The sequence below is a fragment of the Ambystoma mexicanum genome, chromosome 2p (assembly GCF_040938575.1).
Source record: "Ambystoma mexicanum isolate Mex_15411 chromosome 2p, UKY_AmexF1_1, whole genome shotgun sequence".
Taxonomy (NCBI): domain Eukaryota; kingdom Metazoa; phylum Chordata; class Amphibia; order Caudata; family Ambystomatidae; genus Ambystoma; species Ambystoma mexicanum.
The window spans coordinates 596,065,330-596,088,268 of record NC_090923.1 but is presented as its reverse complement, the minus strand read 5'-3'; the positions used below and the strand labels follow the sequence as shown (position 1 = coordinate 596,088,268).

General features: G+C 47.5%; 1 protein-coding gene across 1 annotated transcript in view; it reads left to right on the top strand.

The window, feature by feature from the left end:
• Positions 1 to 22,939, top strand: part of RAD54L2 (RAD54 like 2) — a 1,748,428-nt gene that overhangs the window by 1,641,343 nt on the left and 84,146 nt on the right. The window lies entirely within an intron of this gene.

Genomic DNA, 22,939 nt, shown 5'->3' with positions numbered 1-22,939 from the left:
TTTGAGAGGGTCGGGATTGACATTGTTGGTCCTCTTGACCCTCCCACATCTTCAGGTAACATGTTTATCCTGGTTGTAGTGAATCATGTCACTAGGTATCATGAAGCCATACTTAAGAGGACTGTTGGCTCCAGCTGTGGCTAAGGCCCTACTTAGTATTTTTACCAGAGTAGGTTTTCCTAAGCAGGTGATATCTGACAGGGGATCACATTTTATGTCCCACTACATGCAAGCCATGTGGAAAACCTGTGGAGTCACCTACAAGTTCTCTACTGCCTACCATCTCCAAACCAATGGGTTGGTAGAGAGGTTTAACAGAACTATGAAGAGCATGATGGGTGCTTTGGAAGAATCCCTTAAAAGAAAGTGTGACCACCTACTGCCATGCCTTCTCTTTGCATATAGAGAAGCCCCTCAGGAGGGAGTAGGTTACAGTCCCTTCGAACTTCTCTATGGCCATCCAGTCAGAGGTCCATTGGCCCTGATTAAGGAGGGGTAGGAGAGTGCTCCTTCCCCCAAGCCAGTCAGTGTGACTGATTATGTGATAGGTCTCCGGAGGAGAATGTCACACATGATGGCAGAGGCAAGTGGTAACTTGAAGGCTGGTCAAGCTCTGGTCAAGCATTGGCATGACCAGAAGGCGAACCTGGTTGATTTTACTCAAGACCAGCTTGTTCTTGTTACGGTCCCCACAAGGCAGAGGGCCGTGCAGGACAAATGGATAGGCCCCTTGAGACTTTCACACTAACCGTTTAAAGGCTTATGTCTCTAGACCTGACATAGTGGTCTTGCTCCTAGCTTCAGCTCAGAAGGAGAGTGAACCTCTGCCTGACCTTCTCAGAGGCTTACCTTTAGATGAACAAGAGGAAGGAGTTAAACCTCTCTTCCAGTCTCGCATCTGACCAGCAGGATGAGTGCAAATTACTGTTAAATCAGTTTGCCTCCCTGTTCTCACTTTCACTAGGCTTGACCCCTTGGGGCCAGCATGATATCCTCACTGGTGACTGGTTTCCTGTCAATAGCAGGGGGTACAAAATGTCAGACAATGTAAGAACCCATATAAGGAATGAGGTCAACGAGATGCTTGATCTCGGGATTATAGAGCCCTCTACTAGCCCATGGTCTAGCCCAGTTGTGTTTGTACCAAAGGCAGGATCTAAGGAGTTGAGATTCTGTGTGTACTATAGAGCTCTAAAGGCAGTCACTATGACTGATGCCCATCCTTTACCAAAAAACAGATGAGCTGGTGGACAAACTTGGTGCAGCCAAGTACCTCAGCACATTTGACCTAATGTCAGGCTATTGGCAAATAGCCTTGACAGACCATGCCAAGGAGAAAACTGCATTTTCCACCCCAGCTGGCCTCTACCAATTTAAGGTAATGCCTTTTGGATTAAAGAATGCACCTGCTACATTTCAGAGGGTGGTCAATCAAGTTTCTGAATAGGATGGAGGACTTCTGCATGGCATACTTGCATAACATTGCAGTGTTCAGCCCTACATGGAAAGAACATATTGATCACTTAGGATATGTATTGCAGGCTCTGGAACAGGCCCATCTGACCATAAAGGCAAATAAATGTCAAATTGGTCAGAGTACAGTGGTCTACCTTGGACATGAGGTAGGAGGAGGTGTAATAAGGCCATTGCCTAGCAAAGTACAAGCTGTACAAAACTGGGCCACCCCTACTACTCAAACCCAAGTGAGGGCCTTCCTAGGTCTCACTGGGTATTACAGTAACTTCATTGAGAACTATGGGACCATAGCTTCTCCCTTGAATGTCGTCATCTCTCCCAAATTTCCTGAAAAGGTCAGGTGGAATGAGGAGTAAAATTAAGCCTTTGAATGTCTAAAGAAAGCCCTTTGTCAAGCTCCAGTCCTGAGAGCTCCTGACTATCACCAACCCTTCATTGTACAAACCGATGCTTCCAATGCAGGTATAGGTGCAGTCCTTAGTCAGCTGGATGAGAAAGGTAGGGAACATCCCATTTGTTTCATCAGCAGGAAGTTAAAGGATCCTGAGACAAGGTGGGCAACAATAGAACGAGAATCGTGAAACGTGAAGAAGCTCAGTCTCTCTATCATTGCTGTTGTTTAGTAGGACCTACTAAACCCAATGTCTTTTCGCGGAGCGGAACGCAGAGTGGAGCGCAGAGTGAAAGCAGTCTGCAGTCCGCGGGGGCCCGGGAGCCATGGACGACCTAGTCTCTCCCCCCCCCCGCACCCCTCCCTCCCGGACAGCGATCTGAAACAAAGTCTGCGCAGCAGCGTATTACAGGCTTCACGCTAGAAAAAGTGACTCCTTCCTCTTTACTCATCAAGAAGACGAAATGTAAAACCACAAAATCCATCCCGTTTACGGGCAGCACGGGTGGCATTGCTCCTTCGTGGGGGGGTGAGTTACCTTCTCGCTCCGAACACGTAACCCTCCTCACTTCCGCCATCTACGCTGTCGCTAGAAGTGTCCACGGCTGAGGGGAGCCCAGCAGAAGCTTTCCCAACGAGCGTCGACGCGATTCATGTCGGCGTCCAACTTCAGGACGAAAGAGATCGCAGAGGGGCCAGCAGTAGGAAGGACTTCCCAAGGCAGCAGGTCGGAGGTGCTGTAACAGCATCGCACGAAGACGTTCAATCACCAGAGTCGCCTGCCTCGCCCGCAGATCCAGCAGAGACCCAGCACAGTCAGCATCTAAGAGAGACCACAGCTTGGGCCGGAGTTCGGCTTCGGCGGGAGGGATTACCTCCAAAACCGTCGGAGGACAACTGGGGAGGGCCCTTTCTCCGGCCCAGCACGGCCACATTGACTGCCCTGACAAAATCAGGCCATAGGTGCCCAATGGAACTGAAAGCGCCAGCAAAAGTGCTGGACTGAATCTACTGTAAAATGGCACACAGGACCGTGGAACTTGCCACAAGGACGTGGTTGAACAGAGCCACAAAAAAAATCGAGGCTATGATACATGCAGAACCAGCAGAGGATGATGTCTCACCCCCTATGGACAAAAACAGCAGCATAGGGGCTGTGCCCCTTCTAGCGAACATTATTCCTCAACAATATGATATCAACCATACAGCGGCTAGTTCTCCCTTGAAGGGTATGAAAAAACCTTCAACAATCACAGAACTAGGTGTTACTCCAAGCGGGGGTCAAGAGGTTCCGGGTCAAAAAACTCAACCCTCACCCACTCCACCACTAAGGAAAATTTCATATCACAAAAACCACACTGGCAAAAAAAAAAAGGGTTCAAGTCCAACGACACCCAACAGCTGAGAGTCAACGTTGGAACTAAATTAAAACAAAAAAAAAAAACTTACAGAAGTTAGAAATCTAAACCAGATCTCAGGAAAAAAATGACGACACAGGGAATCAAAATCTTCCTAAACCAACCATTTCAAAGGCACTCTTCAACCTTTTTTAAAAACAACAATGTAAACGCAAATTAAACGCAGAAATGGAACTTTCAGATGCAGAAATTTTATAAGTTCTGGAAAAATCATTTTCGCCACCAAACCCAAGAAAAACGGCTAATCCCACCATTAAAACTCCACTGATAACTTGCATTCAACCTTTGGTGGCAACCCATGACATTTCAATATTAAGTATCCCTCCTTCCCCTACCCAACCCCTGAAACTAGATAATCCAGACCCAGGGGAGCAGCAGAAAAAAGCGCCAACTCCAACGCACTGTTCAACGGCTCCATCAGGAACCATCGCTTTGGACCAACCTCAGAATTCAGAACAGCAAGAACTGATGAAGGAACAAATCTCTCCACCCGGTCCACCCGCCGTTCAAGCACTAATTAACATTGAATCCATACAACCTCCAGGGGTCAAAGACGCAGATACTGCAGCTGTCCCATTTCAACGAACTATGGATAATCATCAGCAAGATGAGGTCAGTACCCCAGATGAGCTCTCAACCATGGGCCAATATTCATCTGGACAGCAGACATCAAGGCAGGAAATCACTGCCAATGAATTCAAATATTGGTAGTTTCAATTCAAGCCGTGACACCAGATATTATCACCAAGAACTCGCAAATCAGTTCACCACTATACATTCCAAGCGGAAAACACCCTGGATTTTCAATATCCGACAAGGGACCAAAGAGACACCACTTAAAAAAAAAGACTTCCTTCAGAGTCATCGGTTGACACAGGCAAAGGGTCGCCGAAAAAGACCATTGCCTTATCACCCTTTTACAAACTATATGAAGCCATAAATGAGGCTACCAAAGATAACACCTCAATCTTAGCAACAATCCAGGCCAAATTGATTTTCTTAGGCTATATAACTGCAGCAGAAGCCACAGAGGTTGAAGCACGAACAAATTTCGAAGAGAAGATGCATCGGCTAGAACAACAGTCGCAAGCCATGCCAGCCAAGCAGGCCAATATTTCGACTACAGAAAAGGCATCCCAGACCAGCATACCAACTAACAAAGGAAATGTAGCCCCGCTTTTTATCAAACACATCAGTAAAGACTTGAGCGAAGCCATAACAGAGCTTCATAGTCCCGCGGAAAAGACCGCAGGAAACGTCCCTACAAGAAAACTAAATTCAGCTTTTCAGCTGGCAAGTAAGAAGCAAACACCCTCCGTGAACCCTACGTCGGCAGGGCTAAGAAAACAATCTAGCAAGGAGAATTTTGCAGCGAACAAAAACCAACAACCAAAATCATTGCAATCAGGGGATTCCATCGAAACCCAAGTATTTATTGACTTCATCTCACCACGGTCATCGGCTGAATTTCAGGCATCAAGTAGCCTAACTCAACACTTACATACAGACGAATCCCCTATTAGGAAAACGTTGCAAAGCAGCTCGAAGATGGCAACAGATGACGATGGGGACAATCAACAAACCGAAGGCTTCACCAGGAATAAACAAAATTTGAAGTCCCAGAGGACCCACCCGTCATGGCCAGACAATGTTTTAGACAAAACGCAAGATCAAAAGCTCGCAACAGAGGAAGCTCAGAAGACATGCACTCTCAATGGAACGTCACAGAAAAAGCGGCGACATTCTCATGCAAAGGAAAATTTACGCAATGAACACCAAAGTGACACAGAAAAAACTTCTAAAGGCACAAGAATTTTTAAACTTGAACAATCATCTAATAAGTCTGGCTACATGATTTTGAACAGAAAAACGGTGCTAAGAACCCTGAGTAAAATAAAATCGTTGAGAACTCTAACTACGGGAGACTTCCGTCTGATCGAACCATACCACAGAGAACAAAGGGCCAAGGCATTTTTGCATATAAAAGCACAGGTGTTACAAACAATCCCAGAGGAAGCATACAAAGAGCTCGAACGATTGGGTCTCTTGCTAACGGAACTCGAAATCTCAAAAAGTGAAACCAAGAATATGAATAAGGAGGAGGTCCGGTTTTATAAACCTCATTACTTCTCAAAAATTCAAAATCTACACAACGATAAGAATAGCAGAAAGAATTCGACCAGTGAACAAAACCACCTTAGAGCTTATAGAGACTACCCAGAGAGACATACTCCAGCTATTAACGATGATTCTGAGAGGAAAGACTCTTCATGATCCGACACACAAAGAGCAGGCAAAATTGACTGTAACCAGCACACGCGATTAGAAACCACACTGTCAAGAAAGACTGAAGGTCATTACATCAAATCTAAAGAAACGTCTCCCAATCGTGAGGAATCCAGATACCCGATAGGCCCATGGCAATGGCTAAAGACAGCCGTCAAAGGAAAGACCAGCAGATAGCAATCAGATTGTATCACAACTACATCAGTCCAAGACGCACTTTTGATCCCCACTTTATCAATGGCCTCATGGAATACGCGTGGACATTCACATCTAACCAATAAAAACAACTTGACCCTGGTGAGTTTCGACATCATATGCCTCCAGGAAACCTGGTTGACAGAGAAACCTTCTTTAGACGGATATGAGATCGAAATTTCAGCGGCCAAAAGGGGCTTATTTGGGCGTCCGTCATCCGGCCTTCTGCTTGCAGTGCGGATCGGGTCCGGTATCAAGATTTCGAAAAAAACTGATAGAGACCTACGGAATGCTTGCAGTCCCCATCACATGGTCGATCCAGGACACAAGGTCTAAAAAAACTCAGACAACCCAACTGGCGATCGTAAATTTGTATGGGAACCCCCAGCAAACCTCAATCTCAACCTTTTGAAATCAGGTAACAGATGTAATCGACATCAGAATTGATTCAAACACGAGCCATATAATCATATGTGGGGATCTAAATGCTAATTGTGAAAATGCTGGCCAGAGTAAAAACAAACAGAAATCATCATCTGAAGAAAGAAGCATCGCGTGGTTGACCGCAATGAAATCACGAAGCCTCCACAACCTGGCATGGTTAAAACCCTGGGAAAACATCATCCCAACGTGGGAACGTGAAAACTCCCGGGCTACACTTGACTACATCTTTGCTTCAGACAGCTTACTATCTCTAATTGAATCTTTCAGAATTCCTCGGACAGAGGTAAAAAACGACCACAATCTACTTACAGTAACGTGGTCGTCAATGCATCCCGAGGGCAAACTGTTCCTCCAATCGCTGGACGCAAATACCCAACGAACTAGAGTCCATCTAACTGCCACAAACATCAAGACAATTACTGACAAATATGAAAAAACGGTGGCAAATAAATCAAAGGATTCTGATCGACCAGACTCTTCCGTTCCTATTAAAGTTCAGGACGAACCCCAAGGAAAACAAAGGTCCAAGAAGAAAATATAATCATGAGTTCCATCGAACACTAGTGGAAAGAAGAAAAATCCTGAGAAAAGCAAAAAGATTATTAACTGAGCACTCTGATCCAGCCAAGATAAACTATATAGCCGAAGAAAACAGCTATAAATCATGGTTACACAGCCACAGACGACTAATGTACCAAAACGATGCGGAGAAGATGCTAAGAACCTTAAGCACGAATAAATCCAGTGACTTCTGGGCACTTATCAAAGACACAACCAAAACTCAGGAAATGGATCTTATAAATTCTGTCACGGAGGAAAAATGGTTCCATTCTTTCAAAGAGCTGTTCGCTCCAAAATCGGACTTGCCTCAAACATCGGCACAGAAGACAGGTGGCCCATGGGTCAATTTATCAGACGAAGCCGACATCATCAATGTCATCAAACATCTAAAATCCTCAAGAGCTCCTGGCCCAGACGGCCTTAGCAACATTGATCTTAGACAACATCCTGAAGCCTGGGCAAGTCTCATATGTACTATATTTCAACGCTGTGAATCACTTAGAGCAATTCCGATCTCATGGACCCATTCGATAATCGTTCCTCTTTAAACGTGGCAACAGGGAAGATCTGAAAAACTATAGGCCAATCGCCTTGTTGGACATGATCGGCAAAATCTTCGCAATATTACTGCTCAAACATTTTCAATCATGGGCAAAGACATCACCAGCGAATGATCCACTGCAGATGGGTTTCTTAAAGAATGGTGGAACATCTGTAAACATCCTGTTGCTAAACATAATCAAAGCAAAAGTTAAGCAAGGTTTGCCACCAGTGTTCTTGGCATTCATTGATCTATCACAGGCTTTGGATAGTGGACAGGAGCCTGCTCTGGTCCAAACTACACAAATGGAAATGCCCAAGTGAAATAATGGACCCAATCATGGCACTCCACACGGATACCAAACTCCGAGTCAGACTTAACAACCAAGGAGTGCTGTCAGAAGAGATCCCCGCAGAGCGCTGGGTCGATTTAATCTTGTTAGATCAGACGGAGATTGGCCTGCAGCGCCAATTGACAAATTTGGCAAGGTACACAAGTCCAAACAACTTGGAAATCAACAAACGCAAAACAAAAGTCGTGATTCTAACAAAAAATCGCCCATACAACAGATGCAACAGAAGCTGGTTCCTGGAAAATGCCAAGATTGAAGTAATTGCGCACTACAAATACCTGGGGAAAGCGATCGATAGCTCATTAAAGGAAACAACTATGCAAGCCATTCACTGGGGTAAAGCCAGGAACCTGGCGGCACAGATGAGAACCATTGACAAGCAATACGGAAAATGTTCGCTGGTCCCTGTAATTCAATTCTACAAAGGCAAAGACCATGCCAAATTCAATCTGGGCAAAATTGGAAGACCTACTGTGGCGTTCAGTTTTGGGCCTACCAAATTCAGCCGCTATAGTTAACAGGGGTGTTGAACAGAATACCATTCAAATTTTCAGAAACATTATTCGAAGGGATTGTGTCCTCCGACGTATTCCTCATCTTAGATATCTCCTTCCAGCTCTGCTGGCCTCGGAAAATTTTCTCTCTAGAGGGCGCTGCGCGTCGACGTCCTCCGAGTCGATGTCCCTCGACAGCCGCCGTATTGACGTCGACGTCATCCTGCCTATAAAGGCCGCGCGCAGCATCCGTTGCTCTGTTCCGTTTTTCCGCGCTTACTCAGTGCCTCGGAATACCGTTGCTCAGTTCTTAGTCAGATTAATCCTATTTACCTCGAGTCATTCGATCCGTACTCGATGGCTTCCTCGTCGGAACCGACAACTCCTCGATCCGGCTTCAAGAAATGCCGAGATTGTGGGAAAAAGATGTCGTTGACTGACCCTCACAGAGTTTGTCTGTGGTGTTTGGGAGCTGAACACCATTGTTCGGAATGCGAGGACTGTATGTCCATGACAGCTAAGGCCCTGAAGGAGCGTAGGGGAAAGCTGGAGAAAGGTAAGACTTTTAAAGCTGCTTCTTCGTCGACGAAGTCGAGACACTCGTCTCCTCGTCACCATTCGCGCTCCAGGTCTCGGAGTGGGTCCCATCACTCGAGATCGAAGCACTCGAAGAGGAGACGTCGAAGATCCCCTTCTCCGTCTTCCTCTTCCTCTGTTTCGCCAAAAAGAATCCCTTGCCCCACGAAACATAGTTCCCGGGCTGAATGGGAGGAATTCCGCAAAAATATGATGAGCGTCTTCGAGAAAGCGGCCTTGACCCCCTCGAAGACTGCCGAGAGCGATGCTCTGGTCGAAAGAACCGAAGGTCAAAAACGCCGCGAGTCGCAGTACCCGGCGAAGGAAACCTCTCGAGCGCGTCTCGAACCCTCGAGTAGGACTATGACCTCCAAACCTTCCTCGAAGGTTCCGTTGACGCCGTCGACGAGGGTTCCGTCGACGCCGAGGTCGGTGTCTTCGACGCCGTTGTCGAAGGGACCTTCAACACACGGGTCTGTCGACTCAAAAGTCACGGTTACGACACACCCAGTGACTATCCCCAGGTCCTCGACGTCGATGGCTTCGAGATTGTCGAGTAGAATTCCAATTCTGTCGAGGTCTTCGAGGCCTCCGCCTTTGTTTTCGACGCCACGTTCGAAGCCTTCGGCGTCGACGACATCTTCGAGGCCGATAATGACAAGTTCGGCACCCTCTGCCTTGGAAATGGGATTTACTCCCTTTATGAGTTCAGAACAATTGAACTATGTCCCCAATTTTGGAAGAGGGTGAACTGTCTGAACAGGAAGACACATTTGAGTTGCAGGGACCTGTAACCCCAATTAGAGAGGAATTTTCCTCTGAAGAACGCAGGTTAAAGGATCTTCATGATTCCTTACATGAGGCAAGTGGGTTAGACACTTCCCCTGAGGTGGAGTTTGCTAGGCCAGACCCGGGGGAGCATGCTGAAACCCCCTATAGAGCCTTAATGGCCAGGATCACAGAGTTCATGGGATGGTCTGCACCTTCACAATCTTTCCAACAAGATGACCTCACGGATATTCTTGACAAAGGCCCACAGGAGGATCCTGTGGTGCCTTTTCATAAAGCTCTTCAGAGGAAGATCATGAAACCCCAGATGTAGTACCAGCAGTAAATAAAAAAACTGTCTACAAAGTACAGGGTATCTTCTACAGACCCAGAGTTTTTCTCTAAACACCCATCCCCAGAAAGTCTGGTGGTACAGGCAGCATCCTCTACCGATGTCAAGACAGGTTATCCTACCGTCCCACAGGACAGGGACGATAAAAAATATGATGCTATGGCAAAGAAAGTCTTTTCAGCATGTAGCATGGAGTTAAAATCTGTTAATGCTACTTGCACCCTTGCTAGGTTCAGCCATACACTTTGGGAATGTGCTTCTACAGTGGCTGACTGCATCCCGGAGGGAGAAGAAAGGGATGCGTTCCTGAATATTATACAGGACGGTAAAGACGCTATGTGCGAATCCCTCCAGACGGGCATTGATTCGGCTGACCGTATCAGCAGAGCAATGGCGGCAAGTACATCAACCAGGAGATTCGCTTGGTTGAGAAAGTCTGGTTTTGCCCCAGATGTGCAAGCCAGGCTCTTGAACATGCCATTCGATGGCTCTTCTTTGTTCGGGAAAAAGGCGGATGACAGTTTAGAGAAACTGCAAACTTCAAAAGCAGCAGCAAAATCCCTAGGAGCTGCAATCCGTCAGACTCCTTTTCGTCCCACAGGAACCTCTGCGAGGGGCAAGTCCTTTCGCTTCTACTCCGCATTCGGAAGAGGTAGAGGACGACCGGCTCAAAGGGGACAAAGAAGATCTACCCGAGGTGGACGGGGTAGATATTCAAAAGCCGCAGCAACAGCAGGTGCCTCTTTACCATCGGCATCTGCATCAGCCGCCCCTAAACCACTCTGAGGACTTCCCTCACAGGACACCTGTAGGAGGCAGGTTGACGCAACATCTGGCGGTATGGCAGGCTATCACGTCAGATGCTTGGGCATTGGAAACAGTTGCCCAAGGTTATTGCCTGCCTTTCCTACGTATACCTCAGAGTAATCCACCGGGGATCAGCTCTCAGAAAGCTCCAGATCCGCTCCTCTTGCAGGAAATTTTGGACCTGCTAGAGAAAGGTGCCATAGAACCGGTACCGGTACCTGTAGCGGAGAGGAACAAGGGCTGGTACTCCCCTTACTTTCTCATTCCAAAGAAAGACGGAGGACTGAGACCCATCTTGGACTTGCGAGAATTGAACAAATTCCTCAGAAAAGACAAATTCAAGATGGTCACTCTTTCTCAGATCCTCCAGGCCCTTCAGTTCCAGGACTGGTTGGTATCTCTGGACCTTCAGGACGCTTATTTCCATGTGCCTATCCATCTCAAACACAGGAAATACCTGAGGTTCGCAATTGGCAACTCTCACTATCAATTTCGAGTGCTGCCATTTGGGCTGACCTCCGCCCTGAGGGTCTTCACCAAGTTAATGTCGGTAGTGGCTGCAAGTCTAAGGAGGGAATGGATTCACGTCTACCCCTACCTGGACGATTGGTTGATCAGGGCTGTTTCTTCGGAACAAGCTCTAATCCAGCTAAATCACGTGTGCCACTCCCTTCACAGACTGGGCTTCTCCCTCAATTTAAAGAAGTCACAAATGATACCATCCCAGAGACTCCAGTTCATAGGAGCGATCCTGGACACTTCCCTGGGAAAAGCCTCGCCACCAGAGGTGAGGGCTCAAGATATTCTACAGATGGTTACCAAGTTCCAACATGCCCAACGTCTCCCAGCCTTCGACTTTTTGAGGTTGCTAGGCCTCATGGCATCCTGCATTTTCCTAGTGCCAGAGGCTCGCCTGAGAATGAGATCCCTCCAGTGGGCACTGAGGACTCAGTGGTCACAATTCTCAGGGAGAATGACAGATCTTCTTCAGGTTCCCGGCAGGGTGGCTCGAGACCTTCAGGAGAATATTCTGAAAGGAGAACAGTTTTGGCAACCCTGGCCGGAGATAACAGTAGTCACGGATGCCTCACTCACGGGGTGGGGAGCCCACACCAACGACTTGACCATCAGCGGTCGTTGGTCTCCATCAGAGTCCAGACTACATATCAACCTGTTAGAGCTGAGAGCCATCAGACTTGCGCTGTACAAGGGAAGAACGTCCTGATAATGACGGACAACACGGTGGCCATGCATTACCTCAACAAAAGAGGAGGCGTAGGATCACTACCCCTGTGCAGAGAGGCGATGCAGCTCTGGTTTTGGGCAATCCAAGAAGGAATCTCTCTATCGGCAGTTCACCTTGCTGGAGAGAAGAACTTCACAGCGGACGCTCTGAGCAGGCAGAACACAGTCTCCCACGAGTGGGAGCTAGCTCAGGAAGTCCTTCAAGAGATCTTCGCCCTTTGGGGAACCCCTCAGGTAGATCTGTTCGCCACCAGCCTAAACAGGAAATGCGACCTGTTCTGCTCAAGGGAATTTCCCCCGAGAGGAGCTCTGGGAGACGCGTTCATAGTGGACTGGGAGTTTCCGCTTCTGTACGCGTTCCCACCGGTCCCTGTCATTCCTCAAATGATCAGGAGGTTGAGAAGATTCCAGAGAACCATGATCCTAATTTCCCCGGATTGGGCCAGGAGAACGTGGTATCCGGACCTTCTAGACTTGTCCATCTGCCCTCCAATTCGACTTCCACTCAGAGAGAACCTACTCTTACAGAAGGGAGGTCAGGTTCTCCACCCAGACATCAAAACCCTCAACCTTCACGCTTGGCTTCTGAAAGGCTGAGGTACAAGGATTGAGACCTCCCTGATGATGATATGGAGGTGTTGCTTTGTAGAGAACAGAATATCGACCCTTTTTCATGTGGTACACCAATGGTTTTGTCCTTCCTACTATATTTGGCAAATTCAGGCCTTCAAGTTGGCACCATTAAGAGCTATCTCGCAGCGCTATCCATCTTTAAGCGTACTGCGGAAGAACCATCCTATTTCAAATTACCCTTGGTAATACAGTTTCTAAAGGGGTTAACCAATGTTTATCCCCCATGACCATTCCAAGTTCCCCTATGGGATTTAAACTTAGTACTAACTTTCCTGATGGGCACACATTTCGAACCTCTCCATTCTTGTTCGTTAAGATTCCTTACCCTTAAAACTGTTTTATTAATAGCACTTAAATCTGCTAGAAGGGTGAGCGAATTACAAGCTCTTTCTTGTAAACCCCCTCACACAATATTTCACAAAGGCAAAGTTGTCCTGCAAGTGAAGCCTAATTTCCTCCCAAAGGTGGTTTCTGAATTCCATATCACTCAGAAGATTACTCTACCATCTTTCTATCCTCCTCCTCACCCGGGGAAAGAGGAAGAGAGGTTACACAGGCTAGACCCTAGGAGGGCTTTAAGTTTTTACATCAGTAGACTAGCCAGGATAAGACAGGCAGACCAGCTGTTTGTAGGTTACGCAGGTCACAAGCTGGGGTTACCAATAACTAAGCAGACCATTTCCAGATGGATCATTCTAGCCATTCTGGAATGTTATAAACTGGCAGGGAAAGAGCCCCCTCAAATCCTTAGGGCTCATTCGACCAGAGGTATTGCAGCTTCATCGGCCCTCAAAAGAGGCGTGCCGGTTAAAGACATCTGTGCGGCCGCTACATGGTCGTCTGTCCATACCTTTACACGTTTTTACAATTTGGACTCCTCCTCCAGTCAAGAGACTAGGTTTGGAAGGGCTGTACTGCATTCTATTCATCAATAGAAGACAGCGTGAAGTCAGTACTCCCTCCTCCGATAATAGAATACTGCTATGGGAGCCTATCTAAGATGAGGAATACGTCGGAGGACACAATCCCTTCGAAGAACAAGTTACTTCTTACCTTGTAACGTTCTTTCGACGGGATGTTCCTCCGACGTATTCCTCATCGACCCTCCCATCCATCCCCGCAGTTCTACTTCCCTTGTTGTTGCAGCTTACGCTCCTTCAGGGTGATTAGTTAGTCCAGAAAGTATTATTGTGGGCTACAAAACGGAACTGAGCAACGGACGCTGCGCGCAGCCTTTATAGGCAGGATGACGTCGACGTCGATACGGCGGCTGTCGAGGGACATTGACTCGGAGGACGTCGACGCGCAGCGCCCTCTAGAGAGAAAACATTTTCCGAGGCCAGCAGAGCTGGAAGGAGATATCTAAGATGAGGAATACGTCGGAGGAACATCCCGTCGAAAGAACGTTACAAGGTAAGAAGTAACTTGTTCTTCTTCCTGACACCCTCCCGATAAACAAGTATATCGCCACAGAACTTTCAATTGGCCATACCAACATCTTAAAAAAATGGTCCCTGAAGCAAAGAGTGAAACTGGAAGAAATAGCATGCACCGAAGATGATCTTGTCGGAAACCCTCAGTGAATAAAACATAAAATGGAACACATGGACTGGATCAGTACGATAGACAAAGCCCAAGCAAACAGACTGCACATCTGCCTCCAGTTTTCAATAAACTGAAAACTTCACTACTATATTGCTCCAAATTCCCAGACAAAAGTCTCATGAAGATCTTTCTGAGGGCTCATTTGAACCTACTGCCCACATGGGAAATACTATGCATTAGGCTGCAGTCCGCGTCTAAAGAATGTGGACTATGTGCCACACCAGATGAACCGGAACATTTGAGGCATCTTTTACTGCACTGCAAATTATTAAACAAAGAAAGAATGGCTTAAATTTTGCCTCTCGGGATGCCCCTGTCAGTTCTAGAAGACATCTGGTGGAAGAGATTACTGTCAGGGGAAAATTCTAAATGGACTAATACAACAGCAAAACTTTTGACTGTCGCCCTCGGCAAAATAAGTGCACATGGAAATTAAAGTATGGCAGGGTGTTTTTAACACATGATCCCCTACCCTTCTCATGAAAACACTTCGGAGTTCAATTCGTCCTTGTAAAAATCACAAGTTCATTATATACAAGTAAAAAAAAAATAATAGAACGTGAATGTTTTGCTGTTGTGTGGTCACTGAAGAGGTTTAGGTCATACTTGTATGGTTCTACCTTCATTATTCAGACTGACCACCAACCCGTGAGATGGCTGATGCAAATGAAAGGGGAAAACCCAAAGCTACTCAGATGGTCAGTCTGCCTGCAAGGGTTTGATTTTTCCATTGAGCACAGAGCAGGAAGTCGCCACCAAAATGCTGATGGTCTCTCTAGGATGTTTATAACCGACTAGAGGTATGAGATCCATCCAGGAATGGATTAAATCCTCCTGTCCCTTAGTCTGGCGGTGGGGGGCGAGTGTTAGGGAGAAGTCTCATTCTATGGCTAATTTCCCTTACCCAGTGAGTCCCTCAGCAGCTTTGCTGGATTTCTGGAGTTTTTTTTCCACCTGGTAAGGTTGTGAGCTTTTCCCCTACTCTTACCTGTGTTTTGCCATGTGTATTTCAACTGTTTTTGTGATTGTGGACTCTGGAGTACACCACTTCAGTAGCCCCACTCTTTGTGTGTTAGACAGCACCTTCAGTGCAGTGACACAGGGTTGTCTCTTGGACTTCCCACCGACTCAATTTTCTGGGGTTGACTACTGTCCCCCAGAAAAGGGTAAAGTTGCCATTAACTTTACATAGTCACTTTTACCACGGATCCAGTACACCCCATTTTATATGGAGTATTGGAAAGGGTTACTTCTTAGCCCTTTTTATCTGTGCCTCTTGGAGCATTGTTTAGCTCCCTTAATATTAAGACTTGGCTGGTGGCAGTGGTACCTACCCTAATTTTCCTACCGCGATTATATTACATAACGTGGTAACGTTTTAGGCTATTTTAGTAGCCTCGAACTTTAAACCCGCTTGCCCAAATACTTTTTATTTCGGCTCAGGTTTGGTTTAATCGCCATTTCATTTTATTAACATCCTCCTTGGGTCTCTTTGCACGGCAAACCAGGTTTGCCTCCTTTGTTCGCCGACCTTTGGCTGGCTTCTGACCAGAATTCCCTCCTTTGGCGTCTGGGTGGGCTGAATGTGAGGGAGGGGTTTAGTCACCCCCTGCACAGGGTCTCCTTGGAGACCCAAGTCACACTTTGTGTTGATTGGCTGAGGTGGTTGTCCGGGCTGGACAACCCCCTTGCTGAGTGATTGACAGCCAGGCTGTGTGAATGGGGGTTTTTAGCATAAAAGGCAGGACTCTTGGGCTAGAAGTCGGAGTCGCCACTGGAACTGCAAAGAACCGAAGAGAAGCGGAGAAGAAGACGGCTGCTGCAACTCCGAGTCCCGGTGAAGCCCTGCAGCAGTCCTGAGCCATCTACCCTTCGACCAGAGAAGGTCCAGTCCGAAGTCTTCTTCCCTTGAGCCTGGTGGGATCAACCAGCTCACCCTTTCTTCAGTCAGAGAATCCTCTTCTGGGTCGAAATCATTGCTGTGCTGTAGTGGTCCGGATAGCCATCAGAAGAGCCCTCTCCTGATTTAAAGGAGCGCACCTTTTATTCATTGTTGTCTTTTTCGCTGCTGCTGGCCTCATCCCTGGGTAGTAGAGATTGCTCCAGATGTCGTCCTTCTTGTCCCCACGACTGAAGCCGCAGGAACCGTGAGTCTGCAGGAACTATCGGGAACAACTGCTGTGGCACCAGCTTTCCTCCAACAGAATAACGTACTGTGGAAATGTGGTCGTTCTCTCCGTCTGACCATCCGTAATCGGGGTGAACCCTTTTCTTCCTCGAAGATTTGTTCCTTCTTCCTTCCCTCTTATAACTTTTCCTTCCATCTGACAATATCGAAGTACTCTTGGCATCTCGAATCTCGAACTATTCAAAGTGTGATCCTCGGCAACTGAGCATCTCCTCCATTTACACTGGCGCAGGTCTATTGACTTTAATCTGTATCTTTGAACGAGTCCTCCGATTACCTTGCCTTGACAAAAGTATTGACTGTGATTGTATCCACTTTTCCCTTGTTTGAAATTCTAAAGTACAAAGTGTGTTTTTAACTTCGTGAGCGTTTCTATTCACGGGTACGCGTTAGTATCGCAACACCGGTCTGTCAAATCCTAATGTACTTACCTTGAATTTGCTGGAACAGGTGGAATTGGATGTGTGTAGTGTATTTACGTGTGGTTTTGAATTTATAGAAGTGAAGTGTTTTGTGAACAGATGTTTTAAAATAAATGTACTTCTATTTTTTTACCTGAAACCTTGAGTCAGTGTTTGCTTGAGTCACAGTAATTGTGGTCCTTTGTGTAATCTCTACTACTACTCATTTACTCTTGAGATAAGTCTGGCTGCTCTGCTACTGCTACCACTTTAACGGTGTAGTACAGGCTTGTACCAAGGGTGAACTTGTATTACCACTTGTAGTCTTAATTGTGTGTAGTGGTCCCTAAGGGCACTGCACATGATTCTGCCTAACAGTAGATACCAATGCCACCAGCCAAGTCTTGATGTAAAGGGAGCGAAACAATGCTCCAAGAGACACAGACAAAAAGGGATAAGATTTAACCCTTTCCAATACTCATGTAAGATGGGGTTTACTGGGTCTGTGGTAAAAGTGACTAAATAAAGTTAATGCCAACTTTTTATCTTTTCTGGGGGACAGTAGTCAGCCCCAGAAAATGGAGTCGGTAGGAAGTCTAAAAGACAACCCTTTGTCACTGCACTGAAGGTGCTGTGCAACACACATAAGAATATGGTGCCATAGAGTAGGTGAGGCTCCAGTGCCCAAGATGATACAAAAAGTAGAAATACACATAGCAAAACACATGTAAGAGTGGGGGAAAAAAGGCTCACACTCTTAACAGGTGAAAAAAAAATCCTAGAAATGCAGCAAAGCTGCCGAGGGACTCAGTAGTTAAGGGAAATTGACCATTTATGAGAATTCTCCCTAACAACTAGATCCTCCTTGTTTTTATTTTCTTCCTCCAACTGCAAGCAGCTGTCATTTCGTTCCAGGCAACGGGGGTTTCCCATCTTAATTGAAGGTTTTATTGCCCCTTACACTTGACAGATTAGTGTCCCAGGACTTCTATTGTCCCAGCCTGGAGCACAGACGAATCTCTGACGAGCGTGTTAACTTGCTTTGTCCTGGCCCATACAATGTTTTTCAAGCTGGCAATTTTCACTTTCGTGTCCTGGATTTATGGTGTCTCCCTTCCTTGGTGAAGTTTCATGGCGGGCAACTGGAATGACAGGTTTTTCTGAGAGCTTTCAAATCCAGCCCATGTGTTTTAAACCCTTGAATTCCTTATTTTGGGTCCTGAATTAAAACAACCTGTGAAAGAAGATAGCTTGTGTGTATTATCACCACTAACATAAACCCCAGTCATTTCCTTGAATGCAGGAGTTTTATCCAAAGCATAGATACATTTATACTTGACCTGGGTCAGAGAGTTAGTCTCTTTGAACTACTGAGCCTGGATACATTTTGGCAAGAAATGAACACTGTTCCCGTGCGAGTTCCTGTGCGAGTGAAAGAAAAATTGCTTATCGATTTCTCTCAGAGCTGGTTTGACTGGGCCTGTCACTCAGGAACTATGCCTGGTTTTGGTGAAGCACAGTGAGGCATGACAGGGCCTTTTTACTCACAGTGGCTTCAGAATGAACAGATGGAATTAGAGTAAAAACAGCATTTTGAAAGGGTGAAAATGTTTCATTTTGAAGGGGATTTTGGTTTTTGCAGCAAAGCAGTGCTGCCTGTTCACTTCATTCCATATGTTTCAAACCAAACACACTGGCATACTTTTTCAGTGTGTCCCCTTGTTCCATTTTGCCTGAAGTGTGCTAGGCAGGATGGAGCAGCCATTTTTTTGTTGTTGCTGCCAAAACGCAGTTTTGAGGTCCTGGTGCGCACATGAGCCAGCGCAGCCAGGTTGCTGTTTCTTGTGCAAATGCAGCTTAGTGATGTGGTGCAATGCCGTTGAGTGGGTCAATATATCCCACAGCCCTGGATCCTCTCCGTAGCATCTCCGGGGGACCGCCTACCCATCCCAGCCTCTCCTCCCTCCTCCATTCCCTCAGGTTGGGACAGCAACTCTTCTGGCGGAGATCTGGTCGTCACTCGTTGAGAGCCGGGCAGTGGAGGAAGTCCCAGCCTCCCATCAAGGCTCGGCCTTTTACTCCAGGATTTTCTCCATTCAGAAAAAGAATCAGGCGGGCCTGAGAGTTGTGCTGGACCTTTCCTTCTCCACCCTCTCCCTACAAAAATTCAAGATGGTTCCGTCAGCTTTTATAGCAGACACATTGTGCAAGGGAGACTGGATGTGCTCACTGGATCTGAAGGACGCTTACTTACACGTCCCGATTTGGCAGCCCCCTCGTTCCTTTCTATGATTCAGGATCATGGGCTTCCATTTCCAAAACAAGGTACTTCCTTTTGGCCTCAACTCGGCCCCAGGGTCTTTACCAGGCTCATGAATACAGTGGCTTCCCTCAGGGCTCAGGGCCTCCACATCTACCCGTACCTCAATGACTGGCTCGTCAGGGCTTCATCTCCGGGAGCAGTGAACCACACTTCCCATGATCTTATGAACACACTGCACGATCTGGGCTTTTCGCTCAATCTCAAGAAGTCGCAGCTGCAGCCCACGCGGACGCTGACCTTCTTGGGACTCATATGGGACACGTGCTCCGAAAAAGTTTTTGCATCAGAAAAAAAGATCACAGCCATCAAGAGGGCCACTACCCACTTCCTCAGCAGAGAAGTGACATCGGCCTGGTGGTACCAGCACCTCCTGGTTTTGCTGGCAGCAGTCCTGTTGGCCGTTCCTCACACAAGACTCAGGATGAGGAGGATACAACTGCATTTTGCGGCATCATAGAACTAGGAGCCGGGCTCTCAAGCCAAGATGATCAACGTTCCTCCATCTTTCCCCCCGGACCTCACATGGTGGTCCAAGGACTGCAACCTACGGACAGGCAAGCCCTTCCGGCCCCCCACCCCGCAGGTCACCATCACTACAGACTCCTCTCTCAAGGGTTGGGGGGGCCACCCTGGACAATCACACTGGATCCGCAGGAACAGGAGTACCACATCAACTGGTTAGAGCTGAACGCCATTGGGCTAGAGCTCCGAGCATTCCTTCGCTGATCGGGGGCAAAGTTGTTCTCATCCAGACAGACAACTCGACCAGCATGTATTATGTCAACAAGTAGGGAGGCACCAGATCCCCTCCACTGTGCCGACTTGCGATCAGCATGTGGCAGTGGTCCTTGGACAATGACATACACCTTACGGCAGTCCACCTTCCGGGGGGGAATCCAACCTGGACGCGGACAGGGTCTGCAGGTTGGGAGCGGACAATTACGAATGGCAGCTAAACGACCTCGCTCTGCAGGAGATCTTCCGCCGATGGGGACACCCCCAGGTGAACCTCTTTGCCACATGGCATAACAAGAAGTGCCAACAGTTCACCTCATGGGACAGACAGGTGCCCCGGCTCCCTGGGCGACGCATTTCAGATTTGGTGGAGCGCCATGACCGCATACGCCTTCCCGCCCACTGCGCTGATTCACAGAGTGATATGCATGATCAAGGAGTCTCGCCAGCTCAGCATCATTCTGATAGCTCCATGGTGGCCAGCCAGGCCTTGGTTCTCAGAGCTGCGCAACCTCTCAGAGATACCACCGATTCATCTTCCAACGGGCCCAGCACATCTTCTAGCGCAGCAGGGGGGGCAGGGTCATTCCCCCCATGCCACAAAAACTAGCCCTCAGTGTGGTTCCTGAGCAGGTAACGCCTAAGCACCTCAGCCTCTCCCAGGCTAATCTAGAGATCATACAGGGCACCAGGAGCAACGCTACCAGGGCCCTGTATAAGAGCAAGTAGACCAGGTTCTGCCATTGGGCGGACTCTAAAAGTATTGACCACCTTGCATGTACGTTGGACGATGTGCTCTCCTTCTTGGTGCACCTCGCCCACTCGGGCGTGCAGGTTGACACTTGCCGCACTTACCTCGCAGCCATAGGGGCTTACAGGAACTCGGAGGAAGGGACACTCTGGTGGACACAGACGAGGAGGAGGACCCTGACACGCCATCGTCAGCCAAGGCCTTCCATGAACGTCTTGCGGGATTGGCGTAATACTTGGGCCTACCTTAACCAGTGGTCGAGCAGCCCGAGGAGGTGGTCTTGGCAGAAGTCCTCACCCATTGATTCCCTAACAGGATGGGGATTGTTAGGCAGACACCTGTGCAGTTCCCTTTGGGAACACTGCAAAAGATTTAAGACTACAGGTGTTGGCAGTAAACCCACTTGGTAGCAGTCTGTACCACCCAGATTTACCTGGTAGCTGTGGCTGATAGTCAGACTTCCCTCAAGAAGCGTTAGGCAGTATGCAAAGTATACACGATAGGCACTCGGATACAATAATACAAACAAACATTGACCAGAGCTTTGGTATCAAAGTATATAATTATTTATTTAAAAACACACTATTTGAAACGCTCCGGCACTCTTATTGTAAAACACTCTAACCACAGTTACTATTATAATATATACAACCCTTATTCCTTATCAGATAAGTCTTAGTTAACACCACTTATTTCCATACAGACATACAGAGGTGAGCGCTTAACTATAGATGGCACTCCAATAAGTTTATGAAGAAGGGAGGGAAAGACAGAATATGGAAAGGTATACCACTCTAAGGCTTTAGGAACACTATTAGCAAGGCAGAAGAGCAAAGAGTCAGTTGTGAGCCAAAGTCCATAGGCTGGGCCCACTCTTTGAGAGAGTAGAGCACAAATGCGCCCAAGATCACACAGTTACACTAGGCTTAGAAAGTCTTGCAGAGAGTTCGAAAAGAGTTTAGAGAGGCTCAGAAAAGTTTAGCCATGGTGCCCCAGGCTAACCCAGGTTCGAAAGCCGGAGGCTAAATCTACCCCGTACAGTCGGTGGCAAGGGAAGCCAGGCGGGACATGGTAACTTGAATGGGAAGGATCCTCCAGCGGGGGCAGTTGTTCCTGGCAGCGGGTGCAAGTCTCGTCGTCCAGGGGAAGAGAAGATCTCGTCTTGGAGGAAAGATGAAGGTCGTTGCACTGCCAGGGAAGAAACCGGCCGAAGAGTTTTCCGGTTAAAGGTATTACCCTTTATTTTGCGGTTGTGGTAAAACGTGGTATTCCGGTTGCCGGGGTGCTTGGCACAGTCAAGGCGGCCACGAGATGCGTCGGGAAGGCGAAAAGACGGTGAAACTGGTTATCCCCACCAGTCAAAGGAAGAAGACTCTCCGGCGGGAGATCTCCTCTGTCGTTGGGAAAAATGGTGAGACGGTCCAGCAGGGCTCCACCAGTGGTGTCATCGTGGCAGGTCGGCTCAGCTTCTCCCTCGTCGGATTCTTAGGTCCTGTGGCGACTTCTGCAGTTCCAGTCCCCAAAGCCCTGCTTTTATGCAGAAAACCCCTATTCACTCAGCCTAGCTGTCACTCAAACATGCTAAGTGGTGAGCCGGCCGGCTCACCACTTGGGCCAATCAGGACGGAGTGCGACTTAAGTTGCCTAGGCAACTCAGTCCAGGGTGCCTAAATCCCCCTCCACCCCTTCCAAGTACCCCAGAGAGAGTGACACCACTTTGGAGGGCTTCTGTGGAGAAGCCAGCCAAAAAGTGGAACAAAGGGCTCTACTTGGGTTGGAGTCACAGAAGAGAAAACAAACACCATTTTAGAACTGAGTTTTGGCAAAAAATACCAACCGGAGAATGAATTAATAATTAAATAAACCGGCGGTATGTTCGAGGCTATCGTAATTAAATAAATAAAGATAGTAGCCTCGAACAATGGGAAAATCCCATAGAGAAATATTTGCCGTTGAATATAAAAAGTAGTATCCACTGCCACCAGCCAAAACTCGATCAGGGGGGACGGAGACGTGCCCCCTCGACTAACAGACCCCGGGGCAATCGAATTGCCCCAGCCAGTACGTCCACAATAGGATGGTTTGTACTGGTTCTGTTCAGAATTCAAGACTAGTAAAGTCAATGGTGACTTTACATGCCCTGGGAGACAGTAGTCAGTCCCAGGGTATGGAGTCTATACTGGGGGGTCACTATGACACCCTTGTGTTACTGCACTGAGGGTGCTGTGTAACACACATCACAAAAACACATGAAAACACATGAAGCCCTATGGAGTAAAAGACCCCATAGCCCATTAAACACATCTAGAGTCAAAGAAACACACTCAAATCATGCCCAAGAGTGAGGGTAAAAGAGTCTCACTCTTGGCAGGAGAAAAAAATAAACCCCAAAAATCC